General features: G+C 35.6%; 1 long non-coding RNA gene across 1 annotated transcript in view; it reads right to left on the reverse strand.

Moving 5' to 3' along the window:
• The window catches only part of LOC310905445, a 209,793-nt gene that overhangs the window by 58,944 nt on the left and 126,674 nt on the right, over positions 1-24,175 (reverse strand). The window contains exon 3 of the long non-coding RNA XR_014589044.1: positions 22,724-22,837. This is a non-coding gene — a long non-coding RNA (uncharacterized lncRNA). The remainder of the gene's footprint in view (positions 1-22,723; positions 22,838-24,175) is intronic.

The raw sequence follows: 24,175 nt of genomic DNA on the forward strand, positions 1-24,175 counted from the left end.
GTACTACTTACTGTAATTTTTTAATTGTTCTTTGTTTAGCTTTCAGAACTGAAATTAAATTTTCCAGTACACTTTTCAAGCAGTACATTCATGTATTGTTAAAACTACTTCTCAAGTATGTCTGCATTAGTTTAACAACAAAAGACAGGAAAAAGTTGTGGTTGAAAATCCAAAAGGATACTGGATTAAAATTCATGAGGGGCAGTTTCTCCCTTCAGTGTCAGAAGTAATGCGTGCACACTGAACATCAGAGCAACTCCAGCAGTTGAAATGTGTTGAAACCCTTTGCATCTGCTAATATCTTTCTGCAACTTATCCAGTGCTTTCCTGTACTTAAAATGGTAGTTGAAGTGGTCACATGATTTGGGTAACAGTCTAGATTTATATATATATAAAACTTCAAATGTTAGAGATACTGTAAGAAATATATCTAATAGAAACAGTGTAGAGAATCGAGTTACTGATGTCAACTGGAAACAGACCAACCAAAAAGAAGTTTGGTAGTGATTCCCAAGGCACACACTGAATACTAAAATGTATTAAATTTACACACAATTCACATTTCTCTGTCTTCATCGCTTTAGTGAATTTTCAAATATGACTATTTCATGAAAAAAAAAAATCTATACTAAGGACATTATTCCCTATTTATGGCATAGAGCTTATTAACTGTACTTCCTAGAGTGTTAAAATTCACAGGGAAGAGTACAGTCTACCTTTTCCTTATATTTAAAAACCTTTCAAAAACAAATCCATCACATTTAGCATTTGTACCTCGTTCTCAACCGACAGGCCTAAATGTTACTGAGTGACAGAATTGGTACAAAATATACTGCAGCACTACCTACTGCATCAATTTTAAAGTCAAGGGGACCATTTCTAGTGTGGGAGGAAGCAAGATCCTTTTTTCCTTAGACAAGCCAATTTCTTTTGCTAGGTTTGCCAACAAGCATAACAGTATATGTCAAACACCATGGGTCTATTTTTAATATAGGGCCACATATTGTACACATGACATATAAAATCTACACGTGTACATGCACACACATTTATATGAAGTAAAACATACAACACTGGCTACACCTAAGTATAAATGCAGGGCTTGCAACTTCCAGATAGAAGCCATCCTTATTTTTTTATGTGAGTACATGGTGGGAACTGACTCCAGTTTCACACTCTTATTTCACGGTGGATGAGAAGGCACCTCTAGCCTACCAAATTGAATTAGGTGCTATTCTCAAGTTTAATTAAATAAAATAATCTTGGAGGAATTTATTACAAAGAGAACAAAAGAGGGGGGAAAGATAAATGAGGAAGTAGAATTTAACGATATTTTATTACACACATCATCACGTCCTTTACCTTCATAATATCTACCAAGAAAATGAATTATTTTCTTCAAAGTTTATTAATTAATCATATCCTTTTTATGAGAGACTGATTATTAAATTTTAGTCATCAATGGGAATGTTCAGCTTCTTAATATCAGACTGAAGTCATGTAAGGAAAGAATATTAATTGGTTTCTTTCCAAAAAGCAGGTGGAAAAGGGAATTTAACAATCTAACAGGCAGGTATAGGCCTTGATCTCATGTGAAATCTCATTACTGTCTTTCTTTTGCATGACTATTAGTTAAAATTCTACTATTTGGGAAGTTAATTTGCGGACTACAAGAAATGAGTTGATGGTCCCACTGTACATCCCGCTGTTTAGGTGCCAACATCACAAAGATGTCAGAGCTGTTGTTTCTGACATACATGCTGACAGGTTTACCAGGGCACAAAGACTTCACAGGCACCAAAACTGAAGGCAACTCCTGACCCTACAGGGACTGCCCCCTGAGGCACACTAGGGAGATACTGTGAGTGAATTTTAATTTGCAGTAGACTGGTTCTATGGATAAACCATATGTTCTTAGTCTCCATACTTGATATTTTCTCTAAAAAAAATCACCTTGGTTCACTGGAGAGGTTAAGATGAGAATTAGAAGTGTGTGTGGGTGTGGTTGCTGAGAGGAGAGAAATGTGCTGGCATGCATATATATTTCTAAATAATGTATAAAATAAATGAGAACTTTGACAGAAAACAGCAAAGATTAGATGGCAGTGTGTGCAGAAAACTGCTGAAAAAAGTAACACGTGTGACAGAAAAAATGGACATAGGGCTGTGAGAAGGGTTTCCTCCATTGCCAATTCCTCTTTGAAAATGTTATGAAAAAAAAAAAAAAAAACAAAAAAAGAAAAAAAAAAGAAAGAAAAGCAGGTAACAACAGAGATCCATTACTAATGCATAAGGTAATATTTTGAATTAATAGTGCAAAAGCTTCAGTAAATATATCTGAAGCATTTGAAAAGAAACAGAGTGATGCACTTGAGTCACACACACACACACAAAAAAAAAAAAACAACCACAATACATTATTTTCCCAAATATGCACCTCTGGTGACAGAACTCATTAGTTATCACAAGAAATGTACAGCATCTTCTCAGGTCACTTAGAAGTGAATGTAGTGACTCTGGTCTCCTATGACCTTTTGGTCTTCTTCAGAAGATAACACCATCAACGGTTAAGATGTTGAAGGCAAAGTATCAAGTAGTTTTTCAAGTAAGTGAGTTTTATAATTCAGAAAATTCAGATATTTTAATAGGACAAATTTTAGCTTCTAGTATTATTGCCTCACAGAATGATCCTGCTCTATGCTTTCTGAAAAAGTTTTTTGCAGCTGGAAGCTGAACAATTTTACACATTTCAATCCTCAATACAGAATATGAAGATCAACGAAAAGGTAGGAATAAGTCATTGCCTGGACAACAAAAAAGTAAGTGAAGTCCTGCAATGACTAATTCAGAACTCTCTCGGGACGACATCATACTACCCCATCCATGGAAGGCAGCCATACAGACAGATGCTGGTGTTGACTAAGTACATTTATTCTAAAGAGTGATATCCATCTTCTGCCAAGCATAAGAGATGTGTGACTACATCTGTTCACTCCACTAAGGGAGCAAACAGACATAGGACAGAAGAAAGGGCTGCCATAAAATAAAATGTTAATTAGTGCACAGAGCCCCATCTGAATCATTAGGAAGTCTGTATTTCACAAGCCTTTAGGATTAGGCTATCGCAGATCCCAGTGAAGGCAGTGAAGGCTGTGCACTCAGTGTGAATGAGGAAAAAATTAGATCAAAGATTAGTACTTAGTTTGACCATTATCCACAGATCCTTAAATAGCTGACAACAAACATCTGCTATCTGCATACACACACACATATATATGTGCTTATGTACACAAACATATCCACACAAACAGATACACATACACATGCTTATTTTTGTCTGTGTGTCAGAGTATACAGACCTTCTTCCTTCAAGTCCTTCTCTATAAAACAACTAGAAAACAGAAGTTCTTCTGTTATACTTTCTACATTAGTTAACCACAAAGATCAAAGGAATATGAACGTAATCAACTGTGGTTCTGGAATGAATATATTCTCATGGTACATTTCATGTGAAATGTGGAGTTGATTTCCAGCAGTATCATTAAATAACATGAAACCTGGGGAGTTCATTCAGAGGTCTGAGACAGATGAAATTCATTTATGAATATGTCGCTTGCTTTGTAGTTTAGGGATTGACTTGACTTTGCAACACTGCCTTCACTTAGGTTTTAAGGGTCTTCAGGCATCCAGAACAGCCACCTTAGAAGAACATAACCATTTGCATATATATATATAGTTAAATGTGTTCTTCTATTAAAAATAGCTTCAAATGTGACTTTACTATTACTTGTGTATGCATACAATGCATACACATACCTACATTGCCTAGTTTCCCTGACAGGTTGGGTTAAAAATTGGGACTCCTCCCTAAACTAATTCTGTGTTATGTTCTGTTTTCCTTACTGAGTCCTGTTGCCCTAGGTGAAGATGAACAAGAGACTGTCAAAATCTCTGACAACCTGTGAGTCATAAAGTGAAATCGGTCATTTCTATGTACGTTTTATAGATAGGCAAAAGCAAAAATATGTATTGTGAAGGCAGACATTTCCTGGCTAAGATGAAGCATAGATTTGCTTTCAGTAACTTAAAGCTGATGGGCTTTGTGGGACAGCCAGCCCATCCTGAATGCTGTCATCCACAGCTACTGACAGAAGTATGCTATAGGATATCAAGTATGATTATCCACAGAATTCACAACAGGGACGCTGATGCATGTGGCTCCAAGACAATAAATTTGTAATAACCTCCATTATTATATGCTCAAACTAACAGTAAGAATAAATTTTCCACCAGAAGGGGACATGGAGTAAATGTAGCACCTTAAGTTTGTTCTTATAAATTGATGTTTTAATGGTAGTTTCTGTACATTTTGTCTTCATTGCATGAACTGCCAGTTACCTACAAAGTCTTTGCTTTGGAATTTTATGGCTGTTATGCAAATATTTGATGTTAATAGCTTCTTTTTCTTTTTTTGTTTTGTATAGTTTTGCTGAGTTGCATTATGCAGCCATTAAAAATGAATAGCCAAAATAAAAATATTTCATATTGGAAACAATACTTAAAAATTAATGGAGTTTTAGCAAAAAGCTGTTTCCCATAATTTCACCAGCACAGCAGAAACTTCATAAGGGAACGGTTAATCATCAGAAGACAGCATTTATCTAATGCCCTTTCTACATTTCAAGCATTTGGTAAAAAATCCCTACAGTTGCCTGAGCTATCACACACACAGACTGGACACAGTGCAAAGGTGGCTTTAAGCTACCTTGTCCTCCATGCAGTGTCCTGCCAGAGGCAGGTACAGGACACAATTCCCTTCTGCTCACAGTGCTTAAGAGAATGGGGAAATAACTTTCTACCTATTCTTGTGCTTTGGACAAATTACAGTTTCAGTTTTGTCTGTGGATAGCAACGGTAACTGCACTAGAAAGGCTATTCAGAATATCCACCAGAGAACAGAAGAATAATGAGTCTTGTTTCAAGAAAACTAAAGGAAAGCCCCACAGATTGTACTAACTGGATTTACATGAGGCACAGAGGCATGACAGCCTGTTTCTTCACTTTCTTCTTTTCTAGGTGGCATACAAACCCATCAGTCTCTTACAATCAGAGAATCCAGTAGTCACAATTGCACTTTCTCACTGATAAAGTTACAAAGTATTCCAGGGATTCAGTATGTGTTTTAACTGGTATATATTAAAAATAAAAATAAAAATAAAAAATCAGTGTGTTTCTAAGGAGGGCAGGCGCAATCATTTACTCAACATACTGGGAAATAGAGAGTGAAATAATAAAGGACAGTGATTGTCTCATTGTTGATTTTATATTCTTCACTGCTCACAGGTAAATTTTGTAAATCAGTATGTAGACATCCTAATGGAAAGGAAAAGGGAAAGGGAAAGGGAAAGGGAAAGGGAAAGGGAAAGGGAAAGGGAAAGGGAAAGGGAAAGGGAAAGGGAAAGAAGGGAAGAAACAAAAACAGGAGTGACCATGAAAAGCAATAGGTATGCAGATATAACAAAAGTCATTAAAGATGCCAAGAGTGGAATCAGATTTCCTACTTAGAGTTGGAATGGTTTTATGGTTTGTTCTCTCCTGAATTACCTGTCATCTTCATGACTGCATTTTTCATCCTCTTAAATTATACTGAGCTCAGCAGAGAAAATGGCAGCTGAGATTATTCTCCTGTGTAGGCTTGGATTAGGTAAATTATGTGTCCCGTTATTTTTGCAAAGGATCAGCTTCAAATTCAATCCACTGTATGATTTTTAGTGAGTTTAACATACGATTATAAAAGTTTAGCTATTCCATTTTGGAAACAGTCCAATTTACATTCCCTGTAGTTGTGCGTAGTTCTGCTTTGCAGTCTTACAAATTTCACTGAGGTGGACTTCTTTGCATCAGCAAGCCAGAATGCAATGCCAGTGATTGATTACTGAAATTCTCTCAAGTACAGAGTGAACATCAAACAAAAGTCTGTGCCCTGTTGGTATTGATTTAGAACTGATGATCTCATTAGAAAGCTCTAATTCTCAGCATTGCTTTGGTTTACACAATCTTTAATTTATTTAAAAAAAGCTGATTGGCGAACTATTTCAGCCTCATGACTGTCTTCTCATCTCACTAGACAACTGCTTTAGTCTTTGAACATTTAAAAGGTCATTAATCCAAATGCTAATGCAATCAATACTATATTAAATAAACTATAAAATGTAAATTAATATTAGGTAACCTGATGCATTGTGCCATAAGGTTTTAAAATGTGCTTGCTGTCAGCACATTTAAAATGATAAATTAAAACAGCGCACCTTTCAAAAAATAATCCCAGCCATTTTAAAATGACTTTCTCCACTATTTAAACATTGATTCACAGTAAAAACAGTAAGAAAAATACATATGCTTCACTTTTTGGTTGAGCTAGCTTTTATACTGGTGCCCTTTTTCAAAAACTCGTATATACGTAGAATTGAATTTTAAACACTAGTGGGAATTTGTAACATGGATGAGTTTGGCCTCAGAAAGAGAACACTTGGGTCTAATTTGCTGTGGTTAGGGGCTGAGGCCATGCTAACTGAAGCTCTAGAAGACAAAGGAGATCTGACTTGGCACATACCTCTACTTTAGTCCTAAAAAACCCCACAGATTACTTACAGATGCATACTATTTTTAATTCTGACCTTAAGCCTCCTGAGAGCTATCTTATGGCACAGCTAGCCTTCATGCTCATACCTCTCATACTTTGTCCATGCTCTTGCATAGTGTTTTTGTTTTTTCTGTATTATTAAACAATTTTGCTCAACAGGTCTCAATTTTGAATGGCCAATAGATACTGTTGTAATCATTTACAGCATTTGCTTAATGCTTTAGAAAGGCTATCTGTGTTCTGAAAAGCATTTTTAATGGGGTTTCAAATTGAAAAGCTAGTTGAGAAATCAATGTATATGTACCCCTAGCATCTATCCATCTTGCATCCTGTGGATCACAATCTGAAGCATATGAAAAAGTTTATTCTTTTTTTTTTTGAAATCTTGGACAATGAAAATGGAGCTCTTTCAACTACACTGGTAAAAGCTTTTTTCCTTTTGTTACCACTGGAAAATCCTGCATACCATCAGTGCTTGCATTTGAGCTCCCTGTGCTATTTACCTTCCTTCTCAGATTTTTTTTCTGTATCCAGGTCATTGTCCAAATAGCTCCTTCCTGCACCTTTGTCTTGAATGTTAAAACAATCAGTGTGAACTTTGGATATATCATGATTCTTTTTAAATGCCTCCAGTAGCTGATACTGATCACTTTCAGTCTTTTGAATGGACAGTTGCTTAAAAAAAATGCATTTTTAGCAACCACATTTATCTTATTATCACTGGTGTTGCTTTTTCATTCACTGGTTATCACAGCTTCTTATGCTTTTTGTGCTCACCTTCCAGGCCCATCATCAGCCTGGCTTTCTCCTGTTCTGCTGTCTGCTAACAAATCTGTCAACCTACACTGCCAGCTGAAAAGTTCAGCCAAGGAAGCTTTGGGGTGCAAAAAAAAATTGAAAATAAAAGGGTCACAACTTGTTGTATCCGCAAATTGAAGACCAAATGGCTACAGTTGCACCAACATACAGCTGCAAGCATAGTATATGAGAGAAATTGTTAAGGAAAGGTGCGTCTGGTAACAGTGAAGCTGCCCTGTAGAAAACAATGATGTTGCACATATTACTACTATGCAATGATGACAATCTTAAACATTTATTGCTAGCAGCAAAACAGGAGTGATCCCAGTTCAGCCAAAAGAAAGAACAACAAAATAAAGATCGATGAGAAAATCACTTATTAGAGTAAAACACTATTTGCTTACAAAATCTGCTTCTTATGTTCAGTTTCAATTTGCTTGTAGCTGATCCTTCCTTTGTAATCATTAGAAAAACACATTTTAGCAGGTCTAAAGCACGGAAAAGGTATGAAATGAGTGGGAAGCCTGGGCCGATTTCAATTTATAAACTAATGCAAGCAGCCTAACATAAGCTGTTCTAGTGCTAGACAGTTTGGCTGAAGAAAGAATATTTTAATGGATCAAAGCTAGACTGCAGTGGATTAGCCTCTGACCAGCTGGCAGCTGATAGGAAGACTGTGACCAGTATCAGTGCAAGTGAATATTTATGGCTAAGAGATGATTGCTTGTTCAACCTTATCATGTACCGGGTGTGTTGTTTTGCTGAACATAAAGGTCTCGGAACTTCCTTAATTTAGAAAAGCACGAAAACAGAAGGCATAATTGAACAGTTCTGTGTTCTTTCCACTCTGATTGCGAAGTGATCCCCTGTAAGTATGTTGTGCGGTAGTGAGACTCTAAGAAAAGCAAGAGCACTGCTAGCAGTGAGCCTCCAGGAACAGCACTGCAGAGGCTCAGCACACAGCTCACAGTGTGAAGTGATGAAAAGGTTCCTGCAGCTCAGAGGCAATACACCCACAGCACTAACTCTTTATGTGGTATGACTCAGCTTGCTAGTTTTTTAACTCAACTGATAAATGACAATAAACAAGGGCATTAAAAATAATTTTCCTTGATGGGAAAAAAATCAATAAAAAACCAATCATACTTGGGTATGAAAACATTTTCTTTCACTTCATTTTACTTTTTTCATTGAATTTTTATGTTCCCAAGTGTCTTGTTTCAAGTATCTTGGATATTTTGCAACACTATCCACAAGGGGTGACATAATGAGTACAGGGAGAACGTAACTAAGTGATGTGTAACAATGTAGTGCTAATTTCCATGGTGAATAATAAAAAGAAATTTTGAGAATACTGTGCAGAGCACAGAGGATTGGAAATGACAGTACAGAGAAGAGTGGTAGTGGTGAGAATATTAAGAGATTACAAGGTATAAGTACTTCAGTTTTGAAGAGGTTGATTTCAGAGCACTTAAATATCGCTAGTCATACTAAGCTAAGTACTGGGGTAAAAAGCAAATGCAAATCACACTGGAAACATCCTTAGGTCACCAAGAAGCAAATGTTGTGGCTGTTACCACATGATTCAAAGTTGTAAAGGGATGTTATCTGATTCACTTCAGAAACAAAATATTCCATTATATTCCATTTCCTTTCCCAACTAAGTCCTATCTTGCATTATGCTTTTGTCCACAGAAACAACAAATAACTAAGAAAATTCTTTCTGATAATTTTGATGGTTATTTAAAAAATGATTGCTACATAGTCGTGAGTTTCCCTAATTGCTGGAAGTCTGGAATAGTGAAAACTTCAAACAGTTAATGCATTTGCAGCATTTTTTTAATGAAGTCACTCAAAGCGCAGGAAGCATGCTTCTAAAATCAAACTCTGGTACAGGGTAGTATTTCATATTGGATCTGTTGCTGCACGCTGTTCTCAGAGAATACAAGTTTCTCTGGGACAACGGTGCACCTATTTGCCGTGATTTGCTAACAAGTGTCAAGACTTCTGCATGAGTGCATCCTCACTTACTGCAAGCTTGATGTGCTTCTTATTTCTGGCATCAGTTACTTGCACACTGAAAATTGAGATTATTCTAATTTGAATTAAATTATTATTAACTTTACATCTAGCACAACCTAATAGCGGATTTTTTATTTATTTATTTTTTATTTTTATATTTTTCTACTGGATGTCATTCACTAAGAATGGAAACCCTACCCCTGAGTTGCTCCAACACAGTGGTCTCTCTGGCAAGTCGGCACCAGAACAGCACAACATATGAAAGAATATTTTTAATTTCCTTTTTCAGAAGAATCAATTGATGTCTAAAAAAGTAAAGAAGCCTGAGCACTGTCTAAGAGATGATAAACATCAAAGAAATGTACGCAAAGCTTTGTTCTATATCCTTAAAAAGTGTCTACAGTTCCCATGATATTTGGGTCAGCTAGCCCCATCTCACAAACTGGAGGATATCATCAAGAGCAAAAGGGACATGTAAGAAAGAAAATGATTGCTCCCTGGTGTTAAGCAAACAGCCGGAGCAAACATCTATCATTATCGCTGCCTTCCATGGAATGCCAAGGGCTAAAAGATATCATGTAACTTCTCTTTGCTGAGAACAAAGTTTGACTGTACCAGAGATAAAATGTCCCAGCCAACATATTTGGATTTGCCATTCTTTTCTACCATGGGTAAAGTTCTTTGGTAAAACTCAGGTGGCACACACACACAAAATAATTTTTAATATTAACTTTAAACCTCAGTTTTTAGTAAATTTTAGTAAGTTTACTAAATCCTTTCAATCCCAAGCATAACTTATTAATACTATGACTTGTATATAAAATGCACCCTTATGTACTTATAGTGTTGCTGTAATCAGAGAGAAACCCTTATTCCTGACATCAGCTATACTAAGATCCATTCTTCGAAGAACATACAACACCTGAAGAAGGGTGAAAAGGAATCAACAATTTCAGAACAGAGAACTATGGTCATATCCCAATTTTAAGAATGTCTGCTAATACAACTTTTCTAGTCTGTTTAAATAAATGTATATATATATATATATTATTTTCATTTATATTGCACTGTTATTACAGGGAATACATTATTTTACATTATTTTAATGAAACAGAAAAAATCCAGGATTCCTTTTCACCTTTCTTCAGGTGTTGTATGTTTTTCGAAGAATGGATCTTAGTATAGCTGATGTCAGGAATAAGGGTTTCTCTCTGATTACAGCAACACTATAAGTACATAAGGGTGCATTTGCATCCTTTGTAGCTTTTACTATGCGCATATGCCACAGCTACACAGAATTGGGCCCTAAGTGATTTTTAACCCCACTCATCAAAAAACAGTTTAACATCAAAGTTTCACACTATGTTAATAATCTAACTGACAAATTTAAGAGACAGCCTTGAGTTTTTCTTAAAAGCAATGCAAGGAAGGATTAACTTTGTCATTCTTCAGAAGAAAGAGAATATGATTTCTAATACGCTCTTGGTGAGACGGAAGAGGAAAGCAAGCACACTGCACATTACAATGACTTGAATGACTTGACAGCTGTTAGCTAAACAATACAACATTAATTTTCAACATTTTTGCACATGGCTGGGTGAAAGATCCCTTAATCCCAGTTCCCATTCTATTTCTGCCTCATTGTTGCTGTCTCCTTTTGTATCACTTATTATAATCAGTTTCTGCTGCATACTCCCTTTCACCTTATTATTGTTGCAAAACTAAGGTACTAGGTTAATTCAGACTTGCTTCCCTGGGGTACATTAAGATGGATTTACGCACTTTATTGAGACAGTCTGACTTCAAAAGCTGCTTTATCAGTTACTACCAGAGAGAGGGAGACCCATCCATGACAGCAGTAAACTAACCATAAATTCTCATATTCTATATGCTGAGTGACTTTCAAAAGGGAAACTATTGATTTTGTCATTTATGAATGGATTTAGTCAAATTAGTCTTTTCATTGTGCACAATAAGACAGCATTGTGATTAGGAATTAGCGGATAAAGCTGTGTGGAACAAATGGAAGTGCCATTTTGGGGATCCTCAGCACAAATTCAATAAGCTTTAGTTATGCCACCCTGATCACTTTGTTCATGACCAACTACTCTCCATATTTCGATTATCTTCAAAGGAAAGAAAAAGTGGCCTCCATCTTCAAGAGGCACTTTGCTCTCCAGAAGACTTAACCTTTCAAAGAGCTCTGATGTCTTTACCTTTGAAGGAGCTAATAACTTGTTTGCCAAAATGGCATGAGTATTTACAGGCATACTTGAAATCAGACAAAGGTTACACAGTGAAATAAACAGAGAGACTGTCACTGTCAACAATAAATTAAGTTGGTGCTAAAAACATAAAATGTTTAGAGTGTAACAGACATCACTACGCATTATGCTACTCAAGCCTCTGAACTTTTCCAAACACAATAAGCACTGATAGGCCCTGGATACCTTCTCCTGAAGAGCCACTCCAGATGGTTATTTCAGTAGCTGAGCTGTATTGCTAGAAACAAGGCTAGCACTCATGTCCTGATTTTCATCCCATTTGTGTGGTGGCTGGCAGGACTATACCAGTTCACAGCTATATAGAGAACAATGTCAAATGAAAAGCCATTAGGGAAGAATAGTTGTGTGTGAATAGTGTGTAGCCTGTGTCTTCAGCCATTAGCTTATCCATAAATGCATGCACAAATGGAATGTGTATAAATCTTTGGATGAAAAATGAAATAGGGTAGCTAGCCCAGTATTTGGTACTTCTTGACTATTCAATTGAAAACTTTCTGCACTTGATCTTGACTTTTAGAATTTAGGAGTGCAGAAAAGCCTAGATTTTTAGTTTCCTTTGCAGCTGCAGCATTATTTTATAACTACTTCTGTGGCCAATTTTATATTATACTTTATGTGCTACAACAGAAACTACAAGGCACATGCTACAGTTGCACTCTGAAGAGGACTCTTATGCATGCTGGATATATTTGCCTGGAAATATGGACTGGTTACATTTTGAAAACTTTATTATTTCGAAATATTCTATAGACCTTAAAGATACATGTTTTGGACTTGCTGTGCTGTGTCCAGAGATGCTAGATATTGGTACAAAATCAAATATAAGGTATTTCAGTCTCTGCTCCCCTTCACTTTCAGGAAGAAACTATGCATATGTTAGATAGCTGATGTAAGCCTGTGAAGCAAGCCGCTGCTTCTGGCTGGCTTGTATCTGAACAGTTAAACCACTAATTCCAAGAATCAAAAAGAGCTATACAGCCATAAAAGCTATACCTTAAGCTGCGTATAATGAATCTACTGTGTCCCAAAAGCACCAGTTAGTGCAGGCAGCAAGCAGCTGTTACTACAGACACCAAGTCACCTACTTTTCAAAAGCTTTGGTGTTATTGCGTGTGTGACACTCAGCACATCTTTCACAGCAGGAAAACGTTATCAGTGCATTGTAAATACACTGCATTTTCCAGATAAATTTTAAAAGAATATTTGCAGAAAAATCCAATGCAGAAGAAAATAAAGCAAAAACTAATCACATAATGAATTTTGTTCTTCATTTTACTGTTGAATGTCAGGTATAGATATTAACATAGTTCCAGAGATGGCAAAGGGGAAACTGAAGTTTGTGCTGATACATTCAAGCTTGACCACTGACTGTCAAATGGAGTTGATGGGGAGATGAAGATGAAATACTAGAGCATCTGGCTAGCTGCAGCTGTTAGGCTTGCAGAACTTGCAGAATACCAGGGCCATATCCTGAAGTTTCTGGCTTCAGTTACTGAGTTTTACGGCACTGGTTACTGGACTTGCATGAACTTATACAGCATATAGATGGCAGAGCAAGAAGAACCCAGGAAGGTCCCTTGGCTCAGACTTTTTAAAATCAATAACCACTCTGTCTTAAGTACACTGCAAACTTGCCCTACAATTCAGTGAGCATAGCAAGCTTGGTTAGGAGAATAACACATTGGGTATTTCATGGCTAAGTAAGCAATACGTTGACTATAAAATTTATGATGTGCTAAATATAGCAGATTATTTAATATTGATATCTTTATGTTCCTCAGATGAACCATGCTAAAATGAAGGAAGTAAAGTCATTCCCACCAAAGGATAATGTAATTAAGTCACTCAAATATCTAAATATCTCAGACAAATGGATAGGGATATGAAATGGATAAAAATGATATGGGGGTAGAAACCTGTCTGAAGTTACCAGGAGTTTTAAGGCTATTACAAGAATGGGGAAAGGCCACTATCTCAACTTTGTTTGAAAATGAGCAATCTTTTGTAGGAAAAGAAAAGATAACTTTCTTGGAGAAAATATCAAACGTAATATCAAATTTTTAAAAAGAGAAGAATAAAAAGAAAAACCACTGATGCACAGCCATGCTTATGCAAAACAGGAATTTAGTACAGGCTTACTTATGAAGCAAAAAGTTAAACGTATTGGTACGCTTCACTGAATAAAAAGGAAGAGAAGATCTAAGGTATCAAGCAAAGGCAAGAAAATCTCAGTGATTTAATACTACATTTGATACTACAAATATTTATAGGGCTCAGTGCTACTTCAAGGGTATTAATTGTTTAACATGAAGAGAATAAAACCCTTCCTGTCTGCCTTCTGTCTTCTAACATCCATACACCATTAGTTAGAACAGCTGCTTTAAAATAAGGCACTAATGAATTTTCAAAGTAATTGTTACACGAAAGAACAAGTACTAAAAACAAATATATTATACTGAAGCTAGTTTAACTTAAGCAGAGATATATTAAGACAATTTTGCTGATTCATCAGAACAATATTCAATTGTAACAGTAACAAACATTTACATTGAAAAAGAGCAACTGCTTTAGTAGCTACTGCAGCTGTTATTTACACCATGACGTATGTATGATGTTATCATGTAAGGAGAATGCATGTAATGGTTTTGAGTGCTACTGTAAGTAGGACATACTAGGAACATATACTTGAGAGCATTTTCAGGAAGGTATTTTGTCAGTCTCCTACCAGAAATTGCTAGTGGAAGACAACGATTCTTTTGTTGCTGAAAATGTAGCTTTTTACCTATACAACACAAATCTCTTTGACAGTCCACGACTTATTCTGCAAATGCTTAAACCAAGAGGATCTTAATCATCAACTTTAATGTGTTTAAGAACAGAGCTGTAAATAATTCTGCCATTAGTGTGGCTGGTAAACTGTGTAAGCACAACTACCATGTTATTCAAAAACAACCCTGCAAAAAAGTAAATCATGCAGTCTCTAGCATCATCAATTGGGTATTGGAGGCATTTGTGTAACAGGTTTGTTTATGCAGCAGCAATTTTGCTCTCCATTTTCCCTTGCTCTTAACTAATAATGCCAAGCAAAATGTTCTCTCAGAGAAAAAGAGCCAGCTGTAAACAAATGTTACATCCTCTGAGGCTTATATTTTCCCTTATGGAAAGCAATGCACTGGATAACGTTATATATTTATAATAGAAAGATACCCCAAAATATCACTGTATACTACTTCATTTAGAAGGAAGATTTAGATCTTCTGATATGTGTGTGATCTAAAAAAAGAGGCACTTGGAAAACTGAAGATTTGATGAACTTGAAAATCCATGAAAAGTTAAGAAACTGAATGGCAGATTTGAGGCATAGAGAATTATCCATATTATTATTTTAACAGTGAAGTCTAAATTCTAGTCTCTTTACATTAGTAACTTAGTCTTCTTAAGACTATTTACAGCTTGACACATTTGAGAACTGATATAGTGAAAATGGAATCTTTTTTTTTTCAACTTTTATGCTAATTTCCACATTTTCTTATGTTCTGTCCTTCCCAAAATAATTCATTCACTGACGAAAAGCTATTTGAATAATCTTTATATATACAAGTTTCTGCAGAATGGAAACTAAAGAATAAAGAAGTGAGCTGAATACCTAAGTGCAGTCTGAAACATTAGGATGCATGAAGATTATGTTATTCACTGCACAAGTTTTCATTGTTAGGAAGAATTCCTCATCAGGGAGAATCGACCCTGAGCCCGGTATGCCATATATTAAGTACTACAAGACATTTATTATTGAATGTCTATGAATATATTTGGCATTACTTATGTTACAACCAAAGAAAACAAAAGTAATTATTGCATCTTAATTAAGGGTAAATACTGGTAGGCGTATGCTATCTACAAGAATAGCTATGCATCTGAAAATGACTAGATCTAATCTAAAATGAAGTGCTGAGATTAGCCAAAATCCTCTAGACATTATCTCCGTGTAGGACTGTTTTTATAATCTTGTTCTAAGGCTAAGATCAATGAAACCTTCAAGAAGGATTTAGTGATGCTGATAGGATTTTCTCTTTTTGATAGATTGTTAGGTGAAAAAGCCATATTAATAGGAACACATTAAAAAGTTTCTTGATTGTGCACTCACGCTACATGTAATACTAGTCCTGTAGAAAATAAACCTTTATTAATGTAGGAAACACTTTTTATATTGGCATTGCTACTTCAGATGCTCATGAAATGTAAATCTTTCTGAGTATAAGATGCCGAATTTGAATTGCAAAGAAAGCTGATTTAGGCAAAGACTAAAGCTAATTAATATACTGAAATCTATCTCAGCTGTATAAATCTTATCTAAAGATAATATCTTGCTTTATATGCTCTCAAACATCCCAATGTGTTAGCAACACTGCTTTTGTCTCAATAGGGTGTTTTCTGCAGTAGCAAATAGGTTATACAAAATTATTGTCCATAACCCTCTGTTGAAACACACTCAGTTCAGTTATCTGAGAGAATAAAGGATCTTAGTATTTTACAAGGTCTGAAAATCTCAAATAATCCCGGGGAAAAAAAAATCTGCAGATAATCTAAAACTGTCATTGTAAAATGTATAAAATAAAATCCCCAAACTCCCCCTTTTTCCCGGATTATGGGAAAAATAAAAAATAAAACTATTTAACAACAATACTTTTACATGATAGTCAAGTCTGAACTATTAAGAACCATTTTTTATTCTTAATTTCAGTAACACTAAATAATTATTATACATTAATATTACAGATAATTACTGCTGTCAAAACAAACTGTCCACCTGCGTTTAGAGTTATTTGCACTTCTTTTCCTAGATAGTAGCTACAGCGAGAAAGTGTTTCATCTTCCTAGAAATCACTGTATTGTGGCAAATGCAAAGGAGAAGGACTGGTTCTACAATAGACAAAAAAAACAGCAATAGATGAAGTGCAGAAAAGAGACAAAGTCATGGTTGAGAGTAACAGATAAACAGACCAGGTAAATAAGACAAAGTAAGGCAGAGAGGGATAATAGGGAGGATCAGAGAAAGCTGAAAGCAGGTTAAGAGGCCCATTAAGCAAGAAGTCAGAGTACAAGAGGCTGTGGTTCATTACCAAAAATAATAATAATAATAATAATCTAGAAAAAAAGGCAAAGTGGACTAGAAAGTAGTTTAAGAAAGTGAACATAGTCAGAGTGGAAAAAAGAATATGCAATAACTAAATATTATAGAAAATTTTTGGTTTATGCAGTATATGTACATTTAGCAGTTATTTTAATGACAGTTTTTTTATAGTGAAACCATCAGCTCCTATTGTTGAAGACATGCTCTTCAGCCCCAGGACTGCAGCCACTGTTCCAGAATTCCTACGATGGGACAAATTCCAGAATTCCTATGATGGTACCTTGTGCAATAATTTATTTATTTTTAATGGTTATTTTTAGTGAACACATTACCCAACTCAGTTGCCATAGTGCCACCAAGAAAACAAGAATGAAAATTCAGTAGTTAGCTATGTCAAAAACTTTTCAAGATAAAGTGATACTCAGATTGGACTTTCTTAATTTTTGCTGTGACTACAGAACAGTAGAGAAATGAAAACTACAGAGATGCTAACTGAAGTAAGAGATGCTGCACAGACGAAAATAATTAAGGACTAATCAGTATTAATTGGCTGAAAGCAATCTGCTAGGTTTTTACTAGGAAATGGGGATAATTCCATGTCAAAAAGCTTTCTTTCTTTCTTTCATTTTTGTACCCCTTCTCCAGGGCTTTTATCTCTCACCAACTATAGTGGGCATTTTAAAAACACTGTGGAAGATGAGCCACATTCTTAGATCAGCTGAACTATAATGTTTTACATCTGAGGCATTTCAGAGGGTGATTCAGGGGAAGGAATATTACTAGAAACATATTTAAAGGGAAAATATATTTTAGTGCTCCCACAGAGCACTGAGATTTCAAAATCCTCTCATGCTATGCTGAAACAGAAATCTTAGGAAACCGTGAGCAGGAAACCATTAAAAAGGAACAAAACCAGGAAACCTCATGAAAACTGTCCACTTGTACTCCGCTTCTCACAGCACTGCTCTGGAATGTGAAAGAGCCCAGTTCAAATCCCTACTCTGATCTTCACACAGCAATTCAAATCTGGAAAATGCTTTTCCAATCCAAAAAAGCTTCTGCCAAACCTTGTGTGTTCCAGCAGAGCTCTGTTTTTGACAAGAAGATATTTTCTGATGAAAAACCATTTGTTAAAAAATCCTGAAATAGAATATCTCTGCATAGATGATACATTAAGAAAAACAGTCTCTCATGAACAATATATAATATACATTAATGGTTAACACACTCCAGCTCCTAAAAAATAAAGTCTTCAGTGGTTTTATGACAGAGGACCTTAACTGTATGAAAAGGATTATCAAACTTCATTCTTGTTACAGAAGGGCTGGGCTCACTGATAAGACTGCATACCTGTTTAGCTGGAGAAAAACATCAAAATGCTGTTCAATTTGATAAGGATTGTGTGTCGGAAGGGATAAAAAAAACAGAAATGTTATCTAGGAAATCAGTAAGTTTTAAGAAAATTGTTCTTATTTAGTAATTTCTAAGGACACAATGAAGTGTCAATTGTAAAATGTTGAGGTATATTAATATAATAGAAGATATTACATTCATATTTCACTAGACATTTTGATCTGAGAAAAACAGTGTCATAGATAACTAAGAACTAGCAATCTGTGGGCATTCTGTAAATTTTTTTTCTTGTGTATTTCATATTTGGTCCTTCTCTTTCAAAGAAAATGCACTGATAATGTTGATGCTACGTTTATATTTTAAAAGAGGAGGTCATCTTGATGAGAACTTCACTATGGTTTAGTTGCAAGAGAAAGAATTCAGGAAGAATGCAGGAAGAAATGAGTAATATTTCGGCATCCCTTTTAAGGTAAACAATATGTTTATACATTTCTTAGAATGTACAATATGTGCCTCAGAGACTGGAATTTGTACGGAGAAATTTCCTGCCTCCTCATGGTAAATTATGTATTCAAGTAAGAGTTCTACAAATGTGTATTATGTGTTGACTGCCTCTGAAGGAACTGTTCTAGTCTGATAGCTAAATACCTATTTATAAATCTCTTAAAATCCATATTATAGACCACCAAAGTGTAATGGCTCATCCTGGAATGGTTCCAGCCCATTGTGAAAATACATATTTAAGATGTATACAATGGATACTGTTTATCTTAAACAGGCATATACACACACAGAAAACACCCTTTGGGAAATATCAGTTCTCCCTGGACTCAGCCTGAAATGTAACAGAGTCTTCATCCAAAGTAATTAAATCGTTCCATTCACTTTGATTTGAAAGTACTCAGCATCTTGTAGGAAATGTTCAGCACCCATCAGAATAGGGAGATAGGAAAAGACTATAAGGAGTCAAAAAGATATGTTGTATAAAATACTCTTACTTAGGGACAGAAATCTGAGGATACAGAAATCATATGTACAGCTGTATTAGATGAAAAGGCCATACTCTTTTTTTTTTTTTTTTTTTTTGAATGAAAGGAGGTCAGAGTGGGGGCTATTAAACCTACACAATCCCTCACAGGAGTAATCTAATGTCCCTTTCCTGTTGGCATTGCCATTACACACCTGAAACCATGAGGGTAAAAGATATTTTCTAACATATAACTGTGACTTTATTAGGTAGCAAAAGGCCTGATCTTTCACATTTACACAATTACATATACCTGATACATACCAATTATTCCTGTTTTTAAAATGGGGGTTATGTACAGCACTCTGGACCAGGATCCAGCAGACTACTTTTCTGCCCAGAAAAAAATAAGATACCTCACTCATAAACCCCAGGGGAAATGGAGTTTATATTGCTAAATCTTTTTTAACCTCTGCTATAGCAGCACACAAAACACCTCTGACATGTTATTTTATGCTAATTTTATGATCCAATGTCTATCTCTAAGGTGTATGTCTGTTTTTCGTTGGCTGTCCTTCAGGCAAGAATAATTCTGGAGTTGACCAGTCCTGATCAGTGTCTGGTCTGTGCAGTTCTACAGTGTCATCAGGACTGAACGTAAGAAAAAATAATATATACATCTTCTGCCTGATCTGCTACTGTGGTTGTATAGGCTGGGATTCAAGGACAGAATACTAGTTTATATATGCTGAACATGTGCAAATAAACTGTGTTCAAAAGATCCTAGAAACAGTAAGTATATTCTTTACCATTTTCTAAGGAACAAAAAGGGCTTTAATATTTGCATTGATACAAAATTTATTACAATTTTTCTTTAAAATCTGGTTTAAATTGAGCTTCCTTTGCCAATTAAAACAATAAAACAATTAAAAAAAAAAAAACAGCTGCCACTTACACATCTGCCTAGATCTAAGTGTCTCCAAGTTTTTGGAGCTGAGCCATTCACTTCAGGAGAATGAAATAAAATGTCTATCTACACTTTTGACTTTGTTTAAAGTTTCCTTCTTAGCTCAACTCCTAATTTAATCTCACTGGACTAAACTCTCAAGGCAGCATGAACCCTACTTCAAAAGAGATCTTGAAGAAGGAATTGTGAATTAAAGCAACACAAGTCCTATTTATGTATCCCAGACTGGAGATATAATAACATTTAAATGTGGCTTTAGTCTCCACTTATTCTCTAAATAGACTCATTTGATAGTCTTCCAGATCTTATTCAGTCAAAAGCTGAGAAATTGTTAGTAACTGCTACTATATGATTTCAACAGGATTTTCAAATAATCCTGGCTCTATTAAAGGGCAATGCCCTGTTTACTTTAATGGCACAGACTTCAGTCTGACGTACATAAAATACCTAGATAAAGAATAGAAAATTTGATGGTCAGCTTTCAAGTCGTTTGAGGGTAGGGAAAGAGGGGTACTCCTCAGAGCCACTAAATCTACATATAAGTAATTGCACTTAAAACAGCTGTGCTCTTTGGGGAAATTTTCAAGCTGTAAATAGTCTCAAATGTTTGTTTTTGTATTTTGAGTGAAGTGGTTGGTCCTGAAAGCAACTTGACACATTTTATTCAGAGTTATCAGCTGTTGCTAACATAAACAGTTTTGAAAATCTAAGTAAAATACATCTGTGATCATTTGGGCTGGATGAAACAGAACGATATGTGGCTATTTGGGTAAACAATGAGCAATGAGCATTCACTGGAGTTCAGAATTTAATATTATTCAGATGAATCAGTGTAAACATTGGGTGTAGAGCTATTTCAGACAGATAAGCTAGAGTAAAAGCACATTCTTCTCTTCATCCCCATTAGCAGAATGCAGTTCATTTCCACATTGTATGAGGCCTGCTGTTTTCTCTTCTTTTGTGTGTGTGTTGTGCATTTTATAGTTTTACAGTTCATATAAGGGGTCAAATCCTGAGCGATGATGAGTGATTGCTGTGCACACTGGCTTGAATAAGCATTCCAGAAAAGCTGCCTCCATTTAAGATTCAGTTCTCTCTACATATTGTTTACACCAACCTCATTGTCATTTTTTTTTTGAAACAAGGGGAAAGCAATTGCCTTGAATAACATATTATTTTATTCTGTGTACAGTATGTGTACATAAACTGGAAAGTATTTTGCTTTCTTTATACTAAAAAAGAATTTTTCTATAGTCAGTTAATGCATATTTACTTACTAAGTCTTGTATGTCTAGAGCAGAAAACAGACTTGGGAGGTTGGTTCGTTTTCAGACAGGGATAAAAACATAGGGGTTTTGTTCTAAAAAAAATTACTAAATAAAATAGAAGGCAGGGCCAAAAGCCCAGGACCACAGTTATTCCTTGGCTTGGAATAACTGTGAGATTCCAAAACTTACTGGTAGGTATTCATGAAAGTTGGGATTCAGGAAGCATAAAATGCTGAAATCGAATAATCTTAACATTTCATTATCCTTTAACCAGTTTAATGTTTGTATCTATGTAAACTGCCTCTGCAGTCTATGCTTTCATTCTGATGGATTCAGTATAATTAGTTAGCGATGAAAATGGTTGTACAATGGCAGCAAGCATACAGAGTGAAAAGAGTGGACTCTGCAAGAGTGTTCATTAGCAACTTTTTTGGAGAGTCAGCTTTACTGAAGAAACTGGCTAATTCTTCAGTATTTTTCTGTTCTTGTTTATATTGCATGAAGTAATGAGGTAGAACATTCTGTCTTGTTCGTATTTTGCTCAGAAATTCTTGAATTATTGGCAGATAGTTTTCTTTGAGGGTTTGGCATGGAAAAAATCATATAAACGCATGCTTAGCTGTTAACTCGCCTAGAATCTCAGTATTCTTTGCAAGGTACCTCTATACTCTTCAGATGTCCTTAAAGTATTTTGCTTGATATATGCCTAGAGATACATAACCACATGTTCTTATCTTGATTCTTATTACATTTACTCTTAGAAGTTATGGCTTTGCCAACAGGCTTCCTTAGGCCTTATTCCTGCCTTGGTAAAAAAACTAAATTTGTTAATGAAAACTGTACAATGGTACTTACTGAAAATAATGATAGTTATAAATGGTGCCAATAGATATTTTTCAGATTTAGGCAATATTTTTTTATTTTTTATTTTTTGAAAAGAGAGGATAGGATTTTCTGGGAATGAGAGATGTGTTACCAACTGTCATAGAATTTACTGCCATAAATTGAATTCAGTATTAAATTCAATGACTGCAACTTTTTGATAATAAGTGGTTTTGGCTTAATAGCATGGAAATTTAGCATTAGATTCTTGAATTGGATGAGAAACACAGTTACTACTACCTGCTTTCTGTAGCCCACACTTCGGGAATTATCACTTGGGAGAACAATCACAGAAACACTAACAGAAGCAGCCAGTGTTTGAATCAGAGGCAATTATTAATTTTCTACTCCTATTGATGAACTATATTATATAACCTGCATAAAAAGTAACACAGGATTATACAAACCTTGCTGTTCAAAGAGCCACTTCTTTCTTTCAGTAGTACCTCCTGGATAGAAGCATGGCTGAGCACCCTCAGACTGGGGCATCTCTCTTCAGCACACAAGAGAATTTCTTACAACTGTAGGGAAACAGCAAGAGAGATCACAATTAGATCATGATTGTGACTGACTGAAGTAGGGGAGTTTAAGGTACCAGTGGACAAAAAGGACAGAAGAGGAAACTCATCTGCAATTACTAAGGATCCATGAGCTGACAATTCAGATCAAATGCTGCTGCACCTTAAAAGGTCCCTAGTATTAAAGAATATAAACACATATTTATTTCTTCCATTTTTGAAAACGTTTTGAAAACTTGTCTCCAAATACTTAACTCTCATATACATTACTCTAGGTATTATGCAACTTCTGTTCACGTATGCAACTGAACTATATTTCAAATGTGAAGTTCCAAAAAAAAAGTGTTCCTATCAGCACCTGGGCAGAAGTCCTGCTCTTGCATGAACTCTGACTTTCCTAGCTTATGGTATGCTTATGCTTTCCTAGCTTATGATGAGCAGGATACACAGCTGTAGTTCAAAATTCCACGGTTGTTCCTTTCTGCCATAAAAGAAATAATTGTACACCATTCTATTCACAGCAGAATTACCGATAGGATCACTACAGATGTCTTTTTATGTTTACTACTCTAAAAAACCCTGTATGACTCTGCTGTTGAGCCACCTAGTCTGGGATAAATCCCAGGTATACCAATATACATATTTCCCAAGAAGCTCTAAATATATTGAAACTGGGGAGTAAATTAGCCCAATGGACCTCTGGTTATCACTAACAAGCCAGTCTGTTAACAGCTAACGTGGGTATTTCCAATCTTCCTTGTAGTATGTGGTAAACGACACACTTTCAAAACGAGAATACAGAAAACTTTGAACAAAGCTTATAAAACAAATCCTAATGTGTTTCAGCATCTTTGACTAACTTAACCATAGACTGCTGTAACCATAGGCAAATTGTAACCATGAAAACCAGGTTAAATCTATCCCAACAGGCAAACCTTTTCTTTATTGCCCACATTGCCTGACTTCCTCATTCTCATTTCTAAGCAACAGTTAAATTCACCTGCACTGCATCACTGTCTTCCCACATACCTGTGGATTTGCCTGCTCTACTGCCTCCCTCTGTAACATCTTTCACTCTTATCTTCACTACTCATTTAAAGTTTCTGTACTGAAAGCATTACTTGAATTCCCCATAGCTCTTATCAGCACCGTAACCACTAGGTACCATTCAAAACATGTAAACGAAAATGCTCCTCCAGCCAAAAACAAACCAGCCAACCAACAACCTCAGCCAACTGCAAACCTATGAAAAGCACCATGAATCCCTTCCCACCTGTCTTCCTCCTCTGAACCTCCTATACTTGTTCTTTTCATTTCTCTTCTCTGTGTTTCTATCTTATT

Source organism: Anser anser (genome assembly GCF_964211835.1).
Source record: "Anser anser genome assembly, chromosome: 11".
NCBI classification, from domain to species: Eukaryota; Metazoa; Chordata; class Aves; order Anseriformes; family Anatidae; genus Anser; species Anser anser.